General features: G+C 37.7%; 1 protein-coding gene across 1 annotated transcript in view; it reads right to left on the bottom strand.

Moving 5' to 3' along the window:
• The window catches only part of luzp1 (leucine zipper protein 1), a 45,914-nt gene extending 25,856 nt beyond the window's left edge, over positions 1-20,058 (bottom strand). Inside the window, exon 1 of the mRNA XM_079853269.1 lies at positions 19,735-20,058. The gene's annotated coding sequence lies outside the window, so the exon portion shown is untranslated. The remainder of the gene's footprint in view (positions 1-19,734) is intronic.
• Positions 20,059-21,172: the final 1,114 nt, after the last annotated feature.

The raw sequence follows: 21,172 nt of genomic DNA, 5'->3' as shown, positions 1-21,172 counted from the left end.
GACATCAGTACACTCCGTTTTTCAAGTTCAAATCCTCCAACGTTAATCTACTAACTCTCCTGACTGCTTTGTCGGCCAAAAATAGCGGATTTGGCGGATGGCGGATTATGATTGGTCAGATCGCCTGTCAATCAAACTCCCTGCGAAGGGTCAATTGCCTCCTCTCTAATTAAGACATTAGTAATGTATTGAAATTTTAAAAGACATGTATCGCAAAAGATAATTATACGCTTTTGCGCAATACAAGCGGATATTCAGAAAGATTAACGGCGGGTTTCCACAGTTATAAATGACATAATGCGGTATGGAATTCAACCAACTGAACACAGGTATTCATTTTTTCGGTTATAAATATCAGGAAGCAACTAATGACAGGGAAGAGGACATAGAGCACTTTTAATCGGATAGACAAGACAGACTTTGATTTAGCCACAGTGACGTCAGGCATGAAAGAAATGAATGAACTAGCTACTTTAAATGGATTGAGAATATAGTCTTAAAAAGGAAAAGAAAATGATGAGTGTGTATGGGGGAGAGAAGGAGAATGATAAAGAATGAGTGCGTAACAGAGAAAGAGGAATGTTGAAAATGAGATGCATTGTCATCCAGATGGTCAGACCATGAAGATGTGTTTATGAGTCAGAGACAGCAAACCTCACTTAACACAAGCCAAAATCAACAACATCCCTCTTTTAGGAGCATCAGCAGTGCCAAAAGCCCCTCAGACTATTCACAATACAAACGCCTGGTCACAAGGGTCTAAACCACCAATCTATCAGACTGAAAAGAGGGAGAGCGAGTGGAAGGTCTGCTAAGTCCATGCTGCTTTATATTTTAAGAGAGAACCAGAGAAAGAGAGAGAAGAGACAGAGGACCTGCAACATGTTAGCCTGTACATTCCTCTCTCTGAGAACATGTATATTTTCACTGATCACAGAGAAAAACAATCCAGCACAGAAGGGCCATGAGATTGCATGCTGAGAGAGAGAGAGAGAGAGAGAGAGAGAGAGAGAGAGAGAGAGAGAGAGAGAGAGAGAGAGAGAGAGAGAGAGAGAGAGAGAGAGAGAGAGAGAGAGAGAGAGAGAGAGAGAGAGAGAGAGAGAGAGAGAGAGAGAGAGAGAGAGAGAGAGAGAGAGAACATAGTGGCCTTAACCAGAGCTTTTCTACTATAGACACTGGGATTAGAACGTCTGACACCAATTTTGCATTTTTTAAATAAATTAATAAAATAAAATATAAAAATAAAATGTGTATAGTTTATAAAATTAAAACATACAGTACTGTGCAAATGTCGTAGGCACTGTAGTATTTACACACACATAAAGACAAAAAAATGTTTTTATCTTTTGCTGTAGTGTATCAGTAGGAAATATCAGTTTACATTTCCAAACATTCCTTTTGCCATTAATTGTAATAATCCAGTGAGATTTTTGCAATCACAAGGACTCTGAAAACAGCCGGTATCTCATCATCAGAGTCCATCTGTGATTACATGAAAAAACTGAAAAAACTGAGACAGACTAAATCCAAATGAACCGTGGTAACGTCTTCAAGACGCTTGAAGAAACCTTCCTGCAAAGCTACAGTGCTGTGAAAAGTTTAGAAACTTGTGTAAAAGTGCTATAAAGTGAGGATGCTTTCAAAAATAACATCATTTATAGATTTTATTTATCAATAAACTTCTATCAACTCATTCAAATCAATATTTGGTGTGACCACCCTTTGTGTTTAAAACAGCTTTTGTCCAAGTACTGCCTTTGGGGTGAAAATACTAACATGCCGAAGACTTTTGCACAGTATTGTATTTCATAACAATGATTTCAAACATTGAAAATTTTAAAATAACATAGAACATTTAAAAAAAAAAAAAATACTTTTCAGAATGTTTTAGTATTTGCATCTTTTGCTTGCATAAACATAATTTTACGTATAACACTATCATGTTATCTGATTTATGTTCCGAATGTTCCGGAACCATTCCATTCATTTTACATTATAAAATGTTTAAATCCATAATTAAGCCCAGATACAGGCTAGACTTCAATGGTGGCAACTCTGCTTGGAAGATTTGAAAGGGTTTCATGACTTCAGAAGGATTACACTGATGAAGGTTCTCCTCGTCTATGGTGAGAGCACACCTCCCATAACACTTTTGCACCGTTTCTGGTTTGAGCATGTCTAAGGGGCCAGAACAAAACCAATTTCTCTGGCCTAGGACCAATTTTGTTTTTTTTGTTTTTTCTGGGTTGGCAAAAATGGAGTGTGAGACAGTGAGAGTCACAACAAACTCTTACTTTAATGGCAAACACAATCACGGTTGCCTCCAGCTCTGCTTACAATTAATCAAAAAGTTAATAAGCTCTTAAATCAGCATGGACATGTTTCTCTGTACATGCTAACAAATGCTGAAATACTTCACAAAAGCCCTGCTGACACTCAATCAGGCGAATCAAAACAAATTGACTGAACATTGTGTGTCTAATGAGGTTTTTAATCAAAGAGCAACCATTGACAGATGGAAAGTCGGACGTGAGAAACAGACGTGGAGTTATTGTCCCGCTCTTGGACTGAGAGTTGATGACGGATGATGACATAACAAGGACTGACAGCAGCGCTGGAATCCAACCGCAGAGTAAAACGCCAGCCAACTTTCAGCTCCGATTCTCTCCCTTTGAATCCCCCATTGCTTTATTTTCCTTTTTACATTCATGTTCACTCTTACTTTCTCATTCTGTCTCTTGGTCAGAAATGTGGTTCCTAGAACCTGTTTCTTGTTCAGAGGCAAGGAGGGCGTCTGGAATTTAATTTCCCCATGTGTTCGGCTAACATTCTGCTTCCTGATTCAGTGTCTGCACTGATATCCCCCACCCAATCAATCCCACCAACCATAGCACAGGATTTATGAAAGTCAGCTTCAGGATGTTGATACAGGTGCCTGCACCGCCCCTCTTTCTCCCACTCTCACATACATCCAGGCACTCTTTAACCTCTTTCTACCCATTTGATTTTTATCTATCCATCGCTTTGTCCCCCATTTTTCTTTGCTGCAGAGAGACAGACCTTTGTAAAGCTGAGACATGACACAAGAAATGCACTACAGTTCAAAAGTTTTAAATTAATACTACACATTAAATTGATCAAGTGTCAGTAAAAACTTTATCATTGCTACTTACAATTACTATATTTTAAATATGCTGTTCTTTTGAACCATCTATTCATATAAATAGACAAAGTGACAAAATATTGACAAAGTTTTTCGCAAATCAGCATATAAAGCCCTATTCAGACGGGACTAGTTTTCTAAACAACAGTTGTGTTACAATTCTAATCACCCAACGTTTGTGATTTCATGTAGGCTACCGATTCGGTAGGGGCTAAAATCTCTGTTTATTACAGAGGAGTGTTTATGGCAGTGTGTTTTCTAGATGTGGGTGTTAGATCTCATTTAAATAAACTTCACATGAGTTCAGAAGTGGCTGTTTAAAAAAAAACCACATACGTGAGAAGAGAAATCTAGACAATTATCTTACCTGACGCTATTAAAAAGGGCAGCCTTGGCAGTGTCCGTGTTTTGGATCCATTTATTATTTATTTTATAATTACATTTTTTTGTCAGATGTCATCCATATTGAAATGAAAAGAAAGCATGCGAAAGATTGGTGGGCAAATGGTAGATCAAGTAAGTAAAAAAACTCATGAGGAGAAGCGTTAGAATAATAATACAATATTGGCAATCACAGACATTTTGCATTCTTCCATGAAAATTTGTCCCATACGAATAGGGCTTTAGAATGATTTCTGAAGAATCATGTGACTCTGAAGACTGGAGTAATGGCTGCTGAAAATTCAGCTTAAAATTTTATTTTAAAATATATTATAATAGAAAACAGTTATTTTGAATTGTAATAATATTTCACAATTGTACTGTTTTTTTTTTCTGTGTTTTTGATCAAATAAATGCAGCCTTGGTGAGAATAAGAGACTTCTTTCAAAAACATGTAAAAATCTTACCGACCCCAAACTTTTGAACAGTAAATCATGTTTTTACCATGTTTTTAAACAAATTTTTACACTGTATATTTTGCATTATGCATCATTTACTTTATTTGTATTATGTATCATTATGTACATTCTGATACAATTTATTGCATTTAGTTTTAATTATTCCTAATTCCCTTTCTTTCCTTCTAGGACAATATTAACAATATCTTGTTTGGTAAATAGGGTGTGGAAATAAAATGTTTTTTAAAAAAGTATCTAAAAACTGTCAGTAAGGATCAAAAAAGAAGAATGAAGTAAAATCAATCTATGGCCTTTAAGTCCTACTCAGACAGACTGACTGCTCTAAATCCAATTACCTTGTTACTAATCGACAAGAAGTGGGATGGTCAGAATATGCGCGGCAGCCATTCCAATGGAAATGCAGGTCACCAGGAATCACCAAGGGTAACAATGACATCAGTGATTGTTGTTTTTTTCCGTTTCATTCAGCAGAAGCAGAAGTGCTCCTCTTTCAGTGAGATAAGAACAGTCTTGTTGCAGTGACACATGTGCTGCGTCCCAATACAAAGTATGTACTGTTTTTGTGAAGGAAAAATACATACTTTTGAGTGTGTAGCAGAACAGTAGGCAAGCTTTGAGACACACTACTTTGTCGTAATCACGTCTTTAACGGACAGCTCTGTCGCTTAGTTACGTGCATCCTGTCAACGTTTCAACTGCCCTGTCAATCATCTTGTCACAGTTCAAATCCTCCACATTCAATTTAATTAAATTTCCACCGTTTCGAAGAGAAATGTAGTAACACGTTGATCTGCCAGTCATGGGTTTTTCATGCGGAGACTCTCCTCATGTGTTTGCATAATGATGCATTTAAAAGTTAATGACTAAACCTATCTTTACAGAAGTTCACAATGCTGTTGCAGATGAAATATAACGTGGATAACATGAATAACTTGAATAAATATATTTTCGTCAGTTTAGATACTGACTATTAAATCACTCAAACCCCTTTATATAAACCAGAGGAGTAAAGTCCAGGTTCAGAAAGTAAAAGTCATCCTCAGTATTTTGTTCCAAACACCTGGATTTGCTAATTAGCAGTTTTTCAGCCAGGAGATACAACTAATTAGTGAAATCAGTTCCTGGGTGGAATAAACATGTGGCAGGACTTTTACTTTCTGACCCCTGGACTTTACACCTCTGATAAAAACCTCTCTACTTGACCGTCGGACTCTCACATCCGCCATGTTTGTGTTTTTTTTTAACACATTTCATTTGTGTTTGTACTTGTAGTTCTAATTGAATCCTCATCCAACGCGCAATTGGTTGTCGGCAATATTAAAGGAGAAGTTCACTTTTAAAATGAAAATTCTGTCATCATATACTCACCCTCATGTTGTTTCAAAGCTGTACGAATTTATTTCTTCTGCTTAACAGAAAGGATGATATTTAGAAGAATATCAGTAACCAGACAGTTTTTGGGTCCCATTGACTTCCATAGTATATTTTTTTCCTACTATGGAAGTCAATGGGACCCAAAAACTGTCTGGTTACTGACATTCTTCTAAATATCTTCCTTTGTGTTCAGCAGAAGAAAGAAATTCATACAGCTTTGAAACAACATGAGGGTGAGTATATGATGACAGAATTTTCATTTTAAAAGTGAACTTCTCCTTTAACCGGTAGAGTGCACAGTTCGCTACTTCGGATTCTAACCGGAAAAAGATGACCATCCGGGTATCTTTGGAATTCTCATTTCAACGTACTATGATTTGGGATACACTAATTCTAATTTCTAACACTATTTAGGACAGATAGTATGCGAATTGGGAGGCAGCAATGGAGTTTAGCAGAACACCGCATCTAAACTACACAGCAAAACCTTCACTAAACTACCAACACTAAATTAGTGGGTCAGTGACATGATAGTAATTATTTATTCAAAAAACATTTAAACACGCATGTCTTGAAAACTCCTCTTCTAATGATGTTTTTAATTTCTGAATGTAATAAAACTGCTTTGCTGCGTTTCAATATTTGAAGTAATAATAATTTGACAGCCAAACCAAAAAACAATAACAAAAACAAAACAGTTTATGATTGTCAGAGTAGACCACTTCAGACCTACTTGACAGTGTCAAGGTCAATGAGTCTCTTAAAAAAATTTATTTGACCTTATTATGATTTTTGTCATAAATTCTAATTATAAATGTCATGTTGTGTGACGATTTTTAAAATATTTTTCCTTTTCTTTATCTTAAATGTCATTATAGTACAAAACAGACCCTCACAAATAAACCTGTAACAAGGCAACACAAAGTCAACCTCAAACAAAGACTCTTTTCTGCAGCTCACATTCTATAATTCATCACAATTATAGATAATAATCATGGAAAACCACCAATACGCTCCAATCTCAACAACAATTATTTCTTCATCCATTCTTTAATAAGCATGGAAATGGACTGTAACGCAGTCACCCATACAGTCAAAATACAGCATTTCTTCATGAAGCGAGTACAATTTTTAGAACAATCTATGGGATCATACAAGGGAAAGACACAAGAAAGAGATCAGTATCCACATGATGAGCTGTTAAAACCCAAAGTTTCTGCTGAGACAGTCAGAAAGACTTGTTTAATGGGCAAAACTCATGCTGTTTTTCTCTAGTAAATGTTCTTTTAAGTTACTTTTTCAAGTCCTCAGTACAGAACAGAATTCTAAATGTTACACAAGCCTCATCCATAGCATGTCCCAGTGTGCAAAAAGTGGACCTTGAAGGGAGCTGGAATGGTTTCTAAAAAATGCTAACTATGCCCCTTTTCCACTCTCCCTCCCCAAAGATCAAGTCCAGCCCAACTTAACCATCCAACCCAGAGCATTCCTGTGTTCTCCAGCCCCTTTAACAAAACACAGTGTGAGAGAGACGTCAAACGAATTAATAACACAACTTTCCACTCAGCTGACCGAAACATCCCTTTTAAGGCCAAGCAGTTCAGATTTCTCTTTTCATTAAGTTCCAAAAATACCTCAAGAACAGAGAGAACGAGAGAAGGGAAGAGAAATCATTGCACTGCCTGGTTTGAGCTGACATCTCTTGGCTTTGATGACTATAGAAAAGAGAGAGAACGGCTTTTACAGACTTGGACAAACCTGATAAAACCCCTTGAGGCCTCAGACATAAATATATGAGCCGGTCCAGAGGATTCGGACTCACAAAAGTAATATGACACAAGATTAAAGATCCCTGCTCTTGAACCTTTTAAAATGTTTTGAATTCCCATGTTTTAGGTTCCATCTTGTCCACTTTATGTCTGACAATCTTCTTTAAGCAGTTTATTTTTCAACAGCAAACATCCAAGAGACGTAGTGGAACTTAGTACTCAATTAATCATAAATAAACCAATCCAGATGGAAAAAATTATCTATTTTGACTGTGAAATAAGGAAGTCTTGTTCCATCCAGTCACACATTATTCCTAATGTTAACATTTTGTCCATTTCTCTAATAAATGTTCTTCAAAATACGGAAAACAATATGCTGAACATCTGTCCACAATGTGTCCGATTCCTAGAGGTAATTTATATTTTGTTATGCCTTAAAAGAGGTTTTGTAGAACATTCTTGGAAGACGTCCTTGAATATGTAACATTTCTCTAAAAAATGATTTACAAAATAGGGAAAACAATATTCTGAACATCTGCACACAATGTGTGCCATTCCTAGAGGTAATTTCTATTTAGTTAAGCATTAAAAGAGCTTTTTGTAGAACATTTAGGAAGACGTCCTACATTTGTTTAGCTTTGTCTAAACCACCAAAAACAAAAAGTTGGTTCTGAGATCTTATACTGCTTTTTGTGAGGTTTTATTTTCATTCACAGTATCTTTTTGACATAAAAAGGTCCACAAAATTCAGTGGGTCGTCCTAATAAAAGAACGGTCCCTTTTTTTTTTTTTTTACATTGCCTTGCAGGTGTAAAAGCAGAAGCAGTGTAAGGTTTACCAGGCATGGCGTTTTAACAGGAAGAGACATGCAGGGCAGAGTTTTCAGGCTTTAGGCTTGAACTACCCGTTCGAACGGCAAAAATTCCCAACCATATGTAAACCATTACAGAACTCAGGAAAATGTTTACAATCGAGTGTCACAGTAGAAACATGTTTTCTATCAGAGATAAGGGATAATAGATCTCGAACCAGAGCAGACCAAACGTGCGTCAGCCTCAGTTTAACTTTTTCTACATATTTGCAGAGTTCACAGTTCACAGCCATCCTGCCTCTAATAAAAGATAGTGCAGTTCCACTGTCCCCGGATAAACCACACTAGAGACGTCTTGCATTTAGTGAGAGTAAAGACAAAGGATATGTTAAGTTATTCCTCAAAAGGGGTTGCTCTGCATATATGGTTTTACAGTATAATGCTGAATCATGACCAGGAAATGGAAGCAGCTGATACAGTTCTTTGACTGCTGTGATGCCAAGCAAAGATAGTACTTCAAAATGACGATCAAATGCGGTTTCTATTAGCATACTATGAGGCATCCCTCTGGGCAATGTATTAGGCCCGTTCATTTTTAAACAGATTAAGGCTTTGCATGTAGTTGATTACAAAAATAAGCTTGTGTCTGTTGTGAAGATGTGTGCAGGGTGGAAAACACTTAGGTCTGTTTTAGGGCTGCACAATTAAAACAGCCACACACGATTTGGCAAAGGCTGCGATTATTTTATGCGCAGCTTGTCAGTGCAGTGCGGCTGATCGTTAGTAAATGCTGCTCCATCTGAACACCAGAGGGCACTCTCGTGCAGACATGCCAAATATGCCCCGCCACAGAAGTAGATAACGCCCGGCATTCCACGAAATCCCTATCACTGTAGCTGAATAAACAGGAGATTGAAATGCTTCGGTTGATTAGACATGACCAATAAACACACAACTGCCTTATTCTGTGTAAGAAGCCACATCATTTCACAGGATGCTCAACTGTCGTTATGAAGTTAGCTGAGTAAATTAAATGTTATTAAATGTTATAAAAATGCATGTTATTAAATGTTGTCTTTTGTTGGACAAGAGTTTATTAAATGCTTCTCATTTGGAAAGCTGCTTTGATGCGTGTTGCTTTTTCAAATGCACATTATAAGTGATTCAAACTTCACAGCTTTGTTCGACGCCTTTGCGATTTCAAAATCGCGATAAGTGATGGAAACATCACAACATTACATGGAAATTGCGATTAAACGTGCAGCCCTAGTCTATTTCAGAATGTAGGCACATGCAGCGCAAAAGCAAAGTGTACCTGAAAGAGCAGCTACTGTTATTCTATTCAGGAAAAAGTTATCAAGAGTTGGTCAATGAAAAATTAGGGCGTGTACCGATAAACACCGATTAAAAAAAAAGCAGCATGCACATGACATGATCTTGGTTTAATTACATTACTCCATCTTACATACACCAGCTAAAACAAAATCCCAAATGGTGAACTTGATGTGAACTCACGGACATCATAATGGCCAAAGAGCACTACTAACCTAGACTACTAACTAGCATTACATCAAAGTGCAGTCCTAAATACCACCCTAAGCCCTTGCAGGACAGGGACTGCCCAAGTACACAATATTTAAGTGTTGCTGTCCTCTATAGAGCATTAACATATATAGGTTATGGTAGATGTTCAAGATAAAGGAAAATCTGATGTAAACTCTTCTTGCAGCGTTACACTCAGATTACAGTAAACAATTACCGTGAAGGCAATGGCTCAAAGAAATCTTTCATCTGTCTGTCAGATCTTTGACAGATGGGTTCATTCACTGTTTATTCAATAACACTAACTCTGTGCTTCTTTATATTACTGTGTGTAGTCAGCAACGTGGCTAAAACGTCAGCTAAAACTAGAGTTCATGCATCAGTGAGAAACTGTGCAGAGGGAGGAAGGGCACGGACTCTTTCCCTGCCCATGCCTGAACCTCTCTGCTGGAAATCAGGTCAGTGTTGGACCCAAAAGTCTCTGCTTGTGTTTCCATGTGGAGGGTATAAATAGGCAGTACAGCACAGAATTAAAAAACCAACAGCCTCATGGTAAATGAAGAAGAAATTCGGGATCACTGGATATGACTTTTTGTAAGACCCAACAGGGTTATTTCTGGGTCAAAAAAGGTCTTCGGTAGTGGTGGACGAACACGGTCATCCACACACACAGTACAAAGTACCCTACCAATGTGAACTGCGAGCCCAGTACTGACAATAAATCTAAAATAAATGCAGAAACAGTTTGTAATATTAACTTATCCTATTTATTCATTAAATAAATTTAAAAAAAATCAATGTCAAGACAGATCCTAAGACATTAAGAGCGTGCTCTTAAAGTCCCCCTATAGTCAATAATTTTATTCCTTAAAACAAATTTTTGATTACCAATCACATATTTAAATGTTTTATCCTGTAAAAAAAGTTATTCATGCCTAAAAATAGCTTGAATGTAACTCTTCACCTTTGCCTCATTTAGTATACGCGGATCCGTGAATGTGCAAATTAGCATTGCCTCCACTCACTCACTCACTCACTCACTCACTCACTCACTCACTCACTCACTCACTCACTCACTCGGTCAACTGTAGTAAACGCTGCACAATGGCAAGTGGAAATACTGGTTTAATTCAGCTATATATTTTTGAACCAGAAACAGATTCAAGAACTGATTCAAGACAGGAGAGAAGGAAATCAGGACAGTGCTTGAGATCCATTAGTCAAATCCCTGATGGAATTCCCCATCTCCACCCAACGCAAACATGCACAGAAGCTAATGAACTTAAATATAATCACTTCTGTGCAGCGGCAGAGTGCTGCAGCTGTGTCCGGTGTGCCGTCCCGGATACTGAGGGAACACTACACCATCACAGAGCATGTGGGCTGCTGTGTGTGCATCACTCTGGTTCAGCTGAGCTATTTCAGGAGACCTTAGAGATATTTCAAACGCGCTCCCACTCTCGCACCCACACTCCTCAACAGCGTCACAGAGGGGGGAGGTGGAGAAAAAAACAAGGTCAAAGGTTGATGAGGTATCATTTGCTGATTGATTCATTTGAGATGCACATTACTACCAGGTGTTGAACAGTGTTCGCTCTCAGCTGACCACTTGTAATCGGATCACCAACACAGTTCCTAATTCCAGGTGTAAAATACACACCTGCTGGTTAACACACACTAAAACTTCTGTATTCTGTACTGTACATATGCTCAAATGTAAACACGGGCGTGTTTGTGCGCAGGTAAGAGAGAGAAAGGGTGGGGCGTTTTTGAGGAGAAAAGACTTTCAACATAATTTACAGATGAATTTGAGTGCTTAGAGCTGGGGAATCTGATGAGCTCTTCTTACAAATATTTTCTATGATGTAAAACATCACAGGAGGAGCAGGTCTGAGCAAATCCAACCACATTGGCAATCCCAGACACAATGCAGTACTTAGGATATCAACTCTTGCTGTGTACCTCTTTGTTACTTAACTGTTGTAAGCTCTTCCATCCAAATAGTGGTCAACTGACATGGGTTTTTTAATTGCCAATGCCTATAACAAAGCTGGCCAATGAACAATATAATAATGCAATTTAATGACTGCAAATGAAATATATGCAAAATCTATTTAAGACTAAATGTATTCAAAATAAAAAATTAAAAAAGTTTTGTCTGACACTAGAAAGAATGATGGCAAATGTTCATCTGGGACACACAAATAATAATTTCAAATCTGTGACACAACATCAACTAGACATGTTGAAACATCTTTTCTTTTTTCTTTTTAAATCTACAGGCACTGCTTACTTTAAGATGCATTAAGATCCATCTCGGGTGATACGATTTCTGTTTACACCAACCTCTCAAATGGACAGAAAGATTAATGTGCTGTCATGTTAGCGAAGTTTTGACGAAATTTCACGGACAAAAAAAATGTCTACTGTCTATTGTCAATAGTGTAGTAATGTGTGAAGCACAGCTCACACAAAAGAAACTTTCAAACCAAGCAGCTTTCTTTTGGTCAACACAGTGAATTTGTGTGAACAACTTGAACACAATGTGAAATCTGTGTGGGGAAATCACACAAAATTCCTAATTACTTGCATTCTAATTAAAAATGACAGGATATTGCCTTCAAAAATTAACTGAACAATGGTAAATGTGATCACATGCATTTTCGACTACCTATCACAAAACATTTTGGACCACGTTTACACCTGAATTTAGCACACTTGTGATCAGATGGCCCAAAATAGATCCTTTTAAAACACAAAGTACATATTTTGTAAAATGTCTGTGGTTTTTTTTTTTTTTTTGTCCATTCATTGAAAATCAGTGGGGTCCAAAACAACTTGGGCACCATTGACTTTCTTTGTATAGACAAAAACAGTTTTTCAAAATATCTGTTCACACATAAAACCAGGTGTAAACATAGTCATGGAAGAAGCACTCTTGATTTAAGTCCTTTGGTACTGTGTGAAGATCAGTCCTCAGGGCAAACTGGGACAGCTGGACTGGTTCAGTGTGTGTTTGTGTGTGTGTGGGAGGAGCTGCTGTAATCTTTTTGTGTTCACACTTTAACACCTCTTCCTCAAGCTGTATGTCTGTCAGCAAGCTTTCCCATTCCCTGACAGCACAAAACTAGAGACACTCAGCTGTGCACCAGATTTGGTCATCCTTCCTAAACACCTCATTATATATCACAGTTCGCAGGAACACAGAGAATTAATGAAAGAGTTAAGTCATTTTTTTCAAGATTGTGTATACCATTCCATTATAAAAATGTCCATTTTCAAGATAAACAGCTGGTTGTTAATGTCAGTGGCAGTGCTGGGATGGGAATTTGTTTACAGGCTGTCAAAAGCTAGCCAAATCCACTGATGACGTTTAACGACCATACCATTTGGTAAATCTGGTGAAAATACACAACAAATTTCACTTCCTTTTAATTTGAGGAGAAATGTCATCTCAAAGCCTCATTCTCACAGAGAAAGAAGAACAATGATGTCATGTAAAGTACCAAACTGTCCAGTAATGTCCCTGTAAAACTAAAACTGTATGAAGACATACTGACAAAACGGTGTCAGTATCTATAAGTTCACTTGAGCAAGAATGAAAGAGAGAAAAAGAGAGGGAGCAAGAGGAGTGAACCGCAGTATTTAATTTAAACCTCAAACTAGTCATTTAGCCTCTCCATAATCCCTGGGTCTGGTGCTAAGTCTGGTAATTACTCTTATTGGACACCGATAACCATCACAAGCGTTTCGCTGCATGCTTCCTTCAAGTGGAAAAGCAATCAGTAGACTGGCAAAACCAGAAGCAGGACCTGCTCATAAAGAAAAGTGGAAAGGGAGGGCAGGAATTACAGCACACCGGTATTCGTCGTTTGTTCATTAGGCAAACTGTCTTCGAATTTTCTCTTGAGCGAGAACTGCCCCTGCCTTCACTCTCTCATGAACACACACCCATCCTGTTTCAGCTGACAAAGTTCACATGTACTGTTGTATAACCAAGAATAACAGCTCATCATAAAACAACCTTTGCCCTTCTAAGGTGAGAGACAAGTGAAATGGCATAGCAGGTCATGAAACACACAAGAGATAGGCAGAGATAAGCTAAGATAGAAACAGACAAAGAACAACACAAGAGTGTTGGCCGGCATTTGGCAGAAAGAGAATACATCCGGCTCTAGAATGCAGTCCAGATTTCCAGCTGAACATACACTAATACAGTGGCTCTCAGCTGAGTTTTTTTCTTTTTCTTTTTTTTTTCAGATGTTACAAGTGGTAACCAAACACAGTACCATTCTTAATGCTTAATGTTGTCTGGGTCATATTTTCTTTGACCTTATGTAGTTTTTATTGATATTTTTTAAGGATGAGGGCATCTCACACAACCTGTCAAATCTGCATAAATTGCTTAGCATCTACAAAGTGACAAATGAAATTGCACTAAAATACTGATGTAACAGTATTATGCTAAATGTTTCCAATAATGTTTAAATCCAGAGAAATCAGCCATTTCAACCAGTAAAACTGCCCGTGTCACTGCGTTGCCTGTCAATGACGTCATATATCCGCATTACCTTCGATTGCCGGTTTTACATCTGTGGAAACCAAACACCAAAGATGCTTTAATATATTATGTGTTTTATTAGGCTGGTGAACAACTGTTTGGACACCTTTATTGACGGAAATCTAATCATTGTTATATACTAGCTCAACATGGTTAGTCTTATTGTTTGAATCCTTTGTTTTCTTGATTTACCACAAGTAATATGTATGTACTAGGGCTGCGCAATATTAGAAAAAACTGACATTGTGATATTTTGTTTTTCTGCAATATAAAAACAGTTTCACTAGATGACTTGAATAGCTCGATTTGGAAAGAATTAATCATTCTAGAATGATTGACGTGATTTTGTAGGGGAGTGAATCTGCATGGAAAATAATAAACAAATTGCAAGCATTAGATAAATACAATAGAACAAAGATACAGATTAAATATACAGTCCTTTATGTTTTTTTCCGTCAAGTCTAACAGTATTCAGGTACACAAAATGAACAATCAAATGTAAAATAACACTGCATAGTGTAACACTGCAATTCATCTTTGTTAAAAATACAAAAGTGATTTTCTCTTTGTATTTTGATTAACATTAAAAACAGACAGCAGCGGGTTGCGGGCTGCTGTCACTTTAAGAGCTAGCCTAATGCATGGATCCAATATAATGATACATCTGTTTTCTTTCTCATTTGTTTAGGTTCACGTAAGCTATTTGTGACTGTTTACAAGGACACTCGCTGAGACGGGTATTTTAACATTATTTTGCGTGTATGTGTGCATTTAAGCACAAATAGAGGAAGAAGAGATCGGAATTCGGTGTACGCTTGCTGTCTGTGCTGCTCTGTGTATGCGCACAGAAAACAGCCCATGAGTTCTCTTTTGCGTCTTCTTGAGCTCTGATGGCTTTAAATTGCTTGAATGTTTAAAATGACGGGATCTAAAAACACATGCAAATGATAACCTTTCACTCTATGATGGCTAAACTTTGCAGTTAATCCAAGAGTCATGTGCATTTCGAACCGTGATGCCTGGTCCATATGAATCACAGATCAACTACGATCCCTATACTTTACATCGCACATGTGACTTTCCGCAGATGCGCACATGATATCGATGCGAAAACAATTTGTCATGCAGCTCTAGTTTGTGCCATGCCTAAGAGACAACACTATTTTGACAAGCAGCTAACATGGCATGATCAGAAAGAGCTTTATTTGTAGCAACAACAGTAATAAAGCATTTTCTCCAACATAGCCTACCATATATTTTAAAATAATTGCATGCCATTTAGCAACACAAGTCATCCAGCTTTAATTAATATAATATTCTAATATCAATCTAGCTTACTGCAGTGTGCAATACTGTGTCTCATACCAACCACAGAACTAACGCACAGTAACTTTAACATAACTTTCAACACTCGAATATATTGTAGTATGATTGCTTTGACCAAGTTAAAAAGCGCTGTGTTAACCAACAATTTTAATTTGTCAAATAAAGTGACATGTATAAGTAATTCGCCACTTGTGGCCATTTCATTAGAATTAAATAAAATAATGTGAATATAAGTGATCAAAAGTAACTGTAACAAAGTTAAAGTTCAGGGAAGAACCATAAACCGTAACTTAATCGTAAAATAAACAACTGCTTCATATACCACAGTAACGTTAATAAAACTTTAATACATTAGCTCATCCATGAACATAATTTCTGCCCAATCCCATCGGATTGCTTTCCATCAGCTGTGGAGGTGAAGACAACAACTCCAATGATTTCACGCTCATTCACGGCGTCATCAAGCTATGCCTTTGTTTTTGTTTTGAATAAGTGACCTCTGGCAGCACAACTTACATATAGTGCCTTTAAGACGTACTTACATTACAAAAATATTCCATCTAAAATAAATGCAGTTCTACTTTCTTTTCAAAGAAAAAATGCATCTGTTTCTAGAAAACTATTAGAAGCAGTGGATATATTTAATATCTAATAAAAAAAATCCAGCCCTGAGGACCACTGCTCAAGAAACTGTACACAAGTGAAACTAGGTACAGCACAATCTTAAATTCAAACAACATTAAACTACTTTCAACTGCATTTTTAAAAGCTTTAACTCCAGACAATACAGAATCTCGCCTTGGCAATCCCTTTGACTTCCATTCAGAAACCAACACCTATACTGTCTCTCTTTCTTCTCTAGTCAGCCACTGAACACATCTCAAACTAAAGATCAAAGCAACTCACAGGAAAGTGCAAATATTTGATCTTGACTCCATAAAATTCCAGGGTATTCAAGATAGTCTAAGTCTAAAGCTAAAAGAAGTCTTGTAAAGTTAAGTGCCAGTAACTGTAGCGGTTTTTAGTTGAATGAGCTAGTTTATGTTCATACTAAACACAAATAGACAAGTGTTCTAGAGTCACTATGACAGGCGCTGCTTCTCAGGTCTTACTGGAAATCCGTCAGTGCTCTGCATTTGAGTCTGGGACAGGTCATGGCAGGTCCTCTCTGTACTCATCTTCCCTCTATCTGCTTTATGGGCCCCACCTGCATAATGTAATGGAGCTTATATGGGGGTTGCAGTTCTCTCTGTGCTTAGTGTTTCATTTTTCTGTCATCCCCCACCCCCCAATGCAGCTTACCTGACAAATGCATACTCGTGTATATATGTGTTAGCAGTGTTTTGTTCATAAACAAATCAGTGTTTTTAATGAGTTTTTTAATTAAGTGCTTTTTCACAAACCGACTCATTTTTTTCATTCACTTTAGTCTGTCTCTCGACTGCTTTCTTGCCTTTAAAGATGAACTATAGTGCATAGTACAGTAGTTGAACGAACATCATTGGTTGGATCTATTGAATGAAGACATTCCCCTTCACTGTAGGAGTTATTAGTTGTGTCCCAAATGATTTACTATGTACTTTGGTGTTTAGTTAAGTGTGTGAAGTGTCCATGCAAATGTAGTCATGCAAAGAAAATGTATTCATTCAAAGTATGTAGTCTCACATAGTCAGATCTACAGTATATAGTCTAGTGTCTCAAATAGACCTCATAATCAAACTATCATAACAATTTAATTTCAATGATCTCATCTGTTGACATTATGCCGGTGAATTTCAGAGCTGGTGCAAACATATACAAATCGCTATAATCAGATGCTTTCTTAACTACCATTTTTTTCACCGCTGTAATTTTTGTTGTGTTGAGAGGAAAGCGCACAACACATTTACATTCATCTAAACATCGCTCTCAGCGTGGGCAGCGTCTGGATGTTCATTAACAGCATATCGCTGCAAAGGTATTTCCAACCAGTTTTTTTTATTTCTAAGCTAAGAACGAAAAAGAACTTCGCAATGATTATTTCGGGGCCTATAAGTTGCTAGCTGCAGTTCACATAACAGCCACTAGTGTTAATAATAACAAAGGTTTCTGAATTCTACCCAAATGTGCCACACAAGTCCTGAAAAGTGAAGCCAAAACGTTTCGATCACCCCCGGATGGCTGTACCCAGTATAGGTCATAAATCATGTCTCTCCATGTCATCTAATGGGACGTGAGACAAACTAAACAATCAAATTACACTTTAAATAAATTTCGTCCAAAGATAGTTTCTGTCATTTTAGGTAGTTATGGCGTTAAATTTCAAATGTTTTTTCAAATTTGGTTTAAGTTAGTTATTTGATGCTATAAAACCGAGAGTGTGATGTCATGATTGACAGCTGAGATTGACAGCTTTTATCAGGATTTTTGGGAGAAAATTGGAGCTTTAAATGTAATTTCTACATTTCCATATCTGTTTATTTCACACCCACATAATGAGTTGTTCTGCAGTAAACTGTGCTAACCGTTTCTGCGGGAGTGTGGGCGGGGCCTTGATACCATGGCTCCACTTCACGCTCACTACTGTGCAGACTCGGGTCCTGAATCAGCGCCATATTGGGGCATTGGCGGCTTCACTGTTCTACAATGGAAGCGAGTGAAGGTGCATAGTCCATCTTATTTCTTTTTATTGTATTTTTTTACAGTCTATGATTCTACCTATAACCCCTTTAAATAAGAGCATCATCTGGGATTTTGAAGTGTAGCCTACGTTTTCATGCAATGTTGCAATTTCAGTGTATACACACTACTCATACTATTTATACTACAAAACGGCATAGAAAAGTGCATAAGTATGAAAAGAGTGACAAACCTGGGAAATGTTTGTTTCGTGAACAATCAAATTAACAAGGGCATTTTTCATTTGTGAACAAATCAAATTTAATGTTTTTTTTTTTACATTTCAAATCTGATGACTCCCATTACATGATGGGATAGGGAAGTAATTGCCACATATTTAAGTATTAAAGTATGATTTTGCTACTGTTTCATAAATACTGCGTATTCCGCCATTCTGCTTTATCTGGCATACTTTTTGCGTACTATGTGGGATGCAGTGACTCAGTTCTCGCCACCTACTGGCGAACCGATGTAACCTGCAAAAAGAGTCACTCAACATATCAGAACAAACCTTTTTGGTGTATTCAAAGGCTCGAATCACTGAGATGAATAAAATGTATGTGTCTATAATCTCAGACATGTACACAGTCAACACACCAATATGCACAGACTGCCAAAACACATGAGCTAGCCTCAATCTTCCTGACCTCTACCAAAGTCCCTTTAGGTATATAAAGTCTTTGCCTCTACTCGAGTCAAAAATAAACACAGATTTGTAGGCCAAGGCAAAAACAGGACTTTCCACTTCTAATATAGGCCTAAATATGAGCCATGTAAGGTTAAGTTTCTGCTTAATGACATCAAAAGCGTTTAATTGTGCCTGTCATCGTGTGTGAACTGTGAACGCACCTCGCATCTCTAATAACGGCTGTCAACATTAATAGCAACAGCTTGAAATACATTTTCTATTCGTGTACGTGCCGACAGTAGTGCAGGTCGAGACACACACTGCGTCAAAAAAGCTACACGTTACGATACAGAAATATAAATTTAACACGGTATATCTGACAAGCGACCATGAGCTTCATAAGCACAGTCCCACTCTGGACGTGCCGGGGGAGGGGGGAAGAACTGTAGGAATAAAATCATTTTTTTTAAACTCTAACCGACCCAAGTTCTCAAACTCTGCGCTATTTTTCTTAGAGAAAGCGACTTTTCCTGTTTGAAAACAATATTCTAGAATACGTCGGGTTTAACGTTACGTGGCGAGGAATTTAAATCGATTTGACATTTCAATGCTCGCGCGCGACAAACTAAGTGCAAATACAGCGTAAAATGTAAACTTTAATTCGCTACATAGTCACAGTGCGATGCTGCTGACGTAGAACATCACAATCATACTAAGGGAATCTCTGTTTCAGCCTCCTAAAATCAGAACATACTCCATTACATTTCAGTTGTCGCTCGACTACTAAACATCCGTCGTTTGGAAAGTCCCGGTTAAAGTTTACAACCGCATCGCTACGAAGCTGTTTCCTACATCAGCCACAAAATAGCTTGACTAAAATCACCGCAGTCCGGCGTATCGAGCTCCTCCGCTGCAGCGAACAGGAGGGGGAGGAGGGTGGCAAAGTTGCCGCAGTTTGGAGTTGTGTCTGGGGGCAAGCTTCGACCATTCAGCTCCCCTTCCACTAAACTATCTTAATAGCCCCGCTTCGGATTTCTCTTACCTTGAGCACCAGGAGAAGAGTAGTGAGAATTTTTCGGAGGTAGCTCTCTGGAAGGGCAAACTACTCAGTCGCGTTTGACTTTTTGAGGATGAATAGATCAGCTCTCCGCAGGGTCCTCGCTAGTTCCTTCACTCACCCCCTCCCTTGCGCCGCAAGATCAAACCATCACATTCCTTCGACATCCAAACAATGAAAAAGGTGGGTTTTCCTTTGCCAAGAAAGACCCACCCCTAGAACGACTACGCCGCCTGTGACCGCAGAAAGAACGCCCTACCCGGGTAATACGGTCCCGCCTTCCCCGAGCGAAGAGTGAAAGAGTGGATGATGGATCAGTCGAGAGCTCTAGAGGAAGTTTGAGGAATAACGGAAACTGAGTTCACAAGCTGGACTTTATTTTTTTAGCACTAGGCTAATCAATACAGGTGTTAAAACATTTAACGCCGTTTCCGTTATTCCTCATGCAATATATATAAGTGAGTAAAAAAAAAATGACAATGGACAATTCAAAAACGTAAATAAAAAACAACATGACAACAGCAATATTCTCTGTATTGACAGAATGAGTGACGTCACTGCAAAGGTGAGCACTGCAGTGTCCATTCCACTGTCAGGATATGTTGCAGTAAAAAAAAACAACCTTTAAGCCATTCCTTGTAGCATGCAAATAGATAATATGCTTCTAAATGTTTTAAATGGTATTTAATTCCAATATGAATGATATGTAATACATTTTAATTGTAATAATTGAAAAAAGATATTAACATTACCACCCACGAATAGTATAACAAATATAATAATAATATTATCTTATACCCTTAACTGTATTGTTTTATTCAAAGTCATATCTTGATTATTATTGTTTTTGTGTAAACAAATATTGTAGTTTTTTGTGTATTGTGCTTGCAAAGCAAAGACCTTGATCTGTTACCCAAAGGCAACAGTGCATTAACTAGGGGCCGGGCTAAATTAAACATATTTCCTAACCCTTTAGACACTTAATAGTGGTCAGAAATAGTGCACACACACAAAAAAAACACCAGTCCAGTAGAAAGCTGACTTTACGTTTCCAAAGTGGGATCTGAACCAGCATTTGATTGCTGGTGTAGAGCCTCAACCCGCAAGCAACCACCAAAATCACAAACACCCTTATATTTTTAGCAACTACACTGTTTCACCAAACTTTGATTGCATTCTTTTTACTCTTCATTAGAGTCATTTCAAAGCAATGCATAGTGGTTTCTCATTAGAAAACCAACTCTCTCGCTCCACTTTTTTGATGTTGAGAAGAGAGAAGGCGTGACTGTTATTTGCAAAAGAGAATTCAGAAACATTTATATCCACTCCAAATGCACACAATCCTGTTTTTGTTCCAAAAAGAAAGGAAAGCATTTATTTCTGAAAGCAACAAGTATTAGTGCGGTGGCCAAGTTTTATTCTT

The sequence above is a fragment of the Squalius cephalus genome (assembly GCF_949319135.1).
Source record: "Squalius cephalus genome assembly, chromosome: 20".
NCBI classification, from domain to species: Eukaryota; Metazoa; Chordata; class Actinopteri; order Cypriniformes; family Leuciscidae; genus Squalius; species Squalius cephalus.
The sequence above is the reverse complement of the archived record's forward strand: the minus strand, read 5'-3'. Positions and strand labels throughout refer to the sequence as shown.